Genomic DNA, 4,851 nt, shown 5'->3' with positions numbered 1-4,851 from the left:
AGCTTCTTAGTGCTATGATTTAACCCACTGTACCACCGGGGAGGGCCCCATCTTTTAATGTTTTTTTAAAGATCATCATTAAAAATCTTTAGCAAAAGCTATATGGAATATGCAATAAAACATTAAAGGTCAGACAGTGAGATATGACAGCAAAGGGTGGTAACTATTTTATGTTCATGTTTTCCAACCAAAAGAGTTATTGCTCCCAGAACCATAAGAACTTAACTTTACTAAGTGTCTGGGCATGTCTGGAAGGCCTGGAGGGCTGACCCCCAAGTTGCTGATTAGAGAAGACCTATCCAACTGGGAAGAGAGAACTAGATTCATGAGTTCAAGCCAACAAAAATAGGTCTGAGTCAGAGGGCAGAGGTAATTTTGAATACAGTATACTGTCTGAATCTCAATATGTCCTCTGGATCATCCCTTGAAGAGTCTCGTCTGGAAAGAGATTATTTCAATAAAGAGAAAGTGTACAGGAAAAAAAAAACCATTCTGATAAAATCACAGCAAGACAGAGAATAGAAGGCAATGGTAAGTGTGTATGAGGGTCATGGAAAGAACCTCCTTGACTTAAGTAGGCCTCTGGAACATGGAATAGACAGGCTTGAAATGAGATGAGAAACCAGGGAATTGAGAATTAGAGACTGCTACACAAGAAGCTCTCCAGAGAAAAGGGGGCTCACCTCAATAGCTTGAATAGGATCAGAGCGAGAAAAGACAACTTATATTGTAGCCCACAGGGTAAGTTAATGTGGAAAAAAATGATAGATTCTCTAAGAAGTTTGGAGAGGCAGTCAGAGTTGTTTGGGGCAGTCTAGTGTTGTGTATATACAATAGAGGACAGAGCCACAGAAATACTGTTTGTGACAGTACTTCATGACACTGTGATGTATAGAATTTTGGCTACACACTTAAACTACTTCCCTAAACTTCTGACTTCTGATTTGCATTTAATAGCTGAAGCTTTAGAAGTGTTCTCTACCCAGCGACCTTGTTCCTGGGGTAATGTTCTGTGTTAGGAATAAGGATCATTGCTGGACACTGCCCCTCTTCTAATATAAGGTTGTTAGAGGACCTCAAGTTTCTGAATGTGGTCATCTTCACAAAATTAAAGAGCTCCCTAACTTTCCAGACACTTTCTAACCTTCAGGAATCCTTTCCCAGTACCAGTATTCTGAGTTCTCATCTGATAAACCTTGGAAAACATTTTTTTTTCTTAATGCCAACTATATCCTTAGAATTTCCTTTAAAATCTGGTTCTGGTTTGTCATATGATAAAAGTACTGCAATACAGAAGAAAAAAAATAAAACAACAAAACACGTATAGACATCACTCTTCCTAGATCTTTTAGAAATGCTATTTCTAGGATTCTTTACTTGACATTGGACTATCATTCAGTTCCAGAGCTAGAACTACCTCTTCTCACACTACCTTTGTCCAGAAGTTCCCCATACCCAGAATCAACAGCTAACAGTAAGAGGTAGGAGAATTTTTATTTCCTTGTCCAGGGTGCTGCTCACCTCCTTTTCTCTCATCAGATGATTTGACAGAGGAAACTTTTTTTTTTTATATAGGAATGCCCCATTCTTATTTATAGGATGTGATTTGGTCCCCCAAGTCACGGAAAAAAAGTAAGTAAATAGGTCTATTGCTGTCAGACATTAGCCACTATAGGGTAGTTTTAGATTGTACTAGCATAGAGTGGTTACTTGTAAATCCCATTTAGTTTATTTCATGATCTAACATACAAAATGACTTGAAGATATGCCTAATCTGCTACTACATCTTTCCTGCCATCAACTAAACTCAGCTGGAATTTTTTTAAGTGTTGTACTTTTTAACAATACACACAAACATCTTTCACAAGAACAGCACAATGGTTTTTTGATTTGTTTTTTTTTTGTTTTTGTAGAAAGAGAAATCTAGTAAAAACAATAAATCTTAACTTTAGGTACAGTTAAATATTAAGTTTATATCACTAGTAACAAGTCACACTTTTCAAAAAAAAAAGGGTATGCAGTTGTATTTTATCTACATAATTAACAGCACCTGCCCAAATAGACTTTCCTAAAGAAAAGTTCTGATTTTTTCACTATAGAATAAAACATTTGCATGCAAAATATAAACTTATAGTTTTGATAATTTAAGCCTTAATCCTCCAAATTCACACCAAGATATAGTTAAAGGGTAAAAACTAAAGAGATCTTAGAAGCAGTAAGAGGAAGAACAGCATGCTGTCTACAAGGGAAACCTCATAAGGTTATTAGCACACTATTAACAGATACCGTACAGACCACAGAGTGGTACAACATATTCAAAGTGCTGAAATGAAAAAATGAAACCAAGAATTATATGCCTGGAAAACTGTCAAATTATGGCAACATGGATGGAGCTAGAAGGGTTGATGCTTAGTGAAATAAGTCAGAAGGAAAAAGATAAATACCAGATGGTTTCCCTTCTACTAATATAGAAAACCAAACAAAGGGTCAGGAAAAAGACAAAACTTGCAAACTGACCATAGATCTGAGGCATATAGTAGGGGAGGGAGAAGTGGTCAAAACAGGAAAGAGACAATCACAAGGGACTGTGATGATTGGTCACAGGTTCCATGGTAGAAGGAGAACTATAAGGATGCCTGAGTGTGGAAATCAAATATTTCACAAAATTAACAATGATGTAAGAAGATGATAAATTTAATTTGGAAATGATAATCAAAACTGTGTGGTATTGGAGTAAAAAATTATATATATATATATAGATAGATAGATAGATAGATAGATAGATAGATAGATAGATAGATAGATAGATATAGATATATAGATAGATGGATATATAGATATATAGATATCATTGTATAAATTCAAGAGCCCGATTATGAAGTGACACATATATAGGCAACTAATTCATGACAGTGGAACCAAGTGCATACACTGGAGAAAGGAAAATATCTTTAATAAACGGTGCTGGGAAGAATAGAACAGCAACATGTAAAAGAAAACTAGACTACTACATTTACACAATATCCTGAAATCAACTCAAAATAGATTACAGACTTAGCTGTCATTCCTGAAACAATAAAATACATAGAAGCAAATAAAGGTAAAAAGCACTTTGACATCAATCTTAGTGCTGTGCTTGTCACCAAAATCAACAGAAACAAAAGATAATATAAACAAGCAGGGACAACATGAAACTAAAATGCTTTACACAGCAAAAGAAACAAATCAGTAAAATGAAAACACAGCCTACTAAGTGGAAGACCATATTTGGAAGCCATGTTACAGATAAGGGGTTAACATACAAATTACATAAAGAATTCATTCAATTCTACCCCAAAAACATAGCCTAGTTAATAAAGAGGACAGAGAATCTCAATAGACATTTCACTGAAGAAGATATATAGGTGGCTAACAAACACATGACAAAATGTCAAATTGCTTAATAAATGCAAATAATAGCCACAATGAAATTTTCCTTCATACTGGTTAGAATGGCTATCATTAAAACATCAAAACCTAATAAATATTGGCAAGGATGTTGAGAACAAGGAAGTCTCATAGTTCCTGTAGTGTAACATTTGGTGGGAATGTAAATTGGTGCAGCCACTCTGGAAAACGAAGTGTCCTCAGAAAATAAAAGCTATAAATACCATATGATGTTGGAACCCCACTTTTGGATATTTACCCAAAGAATATGAAAACATTAATTAAAAGTGATGCACTATCTACATTTATTTCAGCTCTATTCACTATATCCAAGATATGGAAGCAACCCAAATATGCAACAATGGGTGAAAAGGATTAATACTAATGGTATGTTTAACACACTGAAATGTTATTCAGCTATAAAAAAGAACTTTTGTGACAATATGAATGAATTTTGTGGGGATTATGCTAAGAGAACTAAATCATAAGGAGCAAGATAAATGCCCAATGGTTTCACTCATTTGTGTAATATAAAACTAACAAAACCAAAAAGCTGCAACACCAGAATGATTACCACAAAGAAAGAAGAGTCTGAGTGGGCAGAATGGGCAGCTTAGTTGGTGTTGATGGTGATTGCATATTTGGTGGTGGTGTGATGAGACAAGATAATCTTGGAACCTATACAGAGTTGTAAAGTAATGCTTCCTTAGTAAAAATAAAAAAATGAAATGTTCATCCTTTACTAGAACTTCCTTATAAAATTAAATTAATATAATCAAATAAAATCTGTGGGGCTGTCTAGTTTTAAATCATTTTAAGGCATATTCTGGCTAAGAATATTCTAGTAAGATAAATATTTGGATTAAAGTGACGCTCTTCTGGCCTGATTCATTTCCAGAATATTCTGAATTAGGGTCTATGAGGAGGAAAAGAATAAGGACTTGGATTTAATTCTGGAATAACTTTCTTATAAGCCAGAAGAACTCTGCAAACTAATAAATATTTCCAAAACCATTACTTTTACATTTATAAAAGGACTTTCTTCTTGTCTTTTACATGTTTCTTAGGAAAATAATATTTTAAATTCTCCTGAGTCTCTTTAACATTCCAATTTTTAGCCTAACCATTTGAATCACTATTTTCTGGCTTATCTTTGGGAGCATGCTTTTCTGTTAGATCATCTATATTCCCAACTTTGTAAGACGCTAATCCATACTGAACATAGTCAAAACTGTAGAAATGACTACCTAAGTGGAATTCTCTAATTTAATGCTCATCAAGAAAGGAACAAAACTTTTCAGTTTATGCCATCTGGATGTCTCATATCCTTGGAGATAAAGTTTCTTCATTTTATTTTTATTCACTCCTAGATTTCATTACACTTCCACTTTGGTCCCTCTAGATCTTTTGCTTTGCTGGACAATG

General features: G+C 34.4%; 1 long non-coding RNA gene across 1 annotated transcript in view; it reads right to left on the bottom strand.

Annotated features, from left to right (window-relative positions):
- The window catches only part of LOC105853514, a 317,640-nt gene that overhangs the window by 76,392 nt on the left and 236,397 nt on the right, over positions 1–4,851 (bottom strand). The window lies entirely within an intron of this gene.

This window comes from Condylura cristata, unplaced genomic scaffold, assembly GCF_000260355.1.
Source record: "Condylura cristata isolate star-nosed mole 26May11 unplaced genomic scaffold, ConCri1.0 scaffold00011, whole genome shotgun sequence".
Taxonomy (NCBI): Eukaryota; Metazoa; Chordata; class Mammalia; order Eulipotyphla; family Talpidae; genus Condylura; species Condylura cristata.
This window is presented reverse-complemented; position numbering and strand designations above follow the sequence as displayed.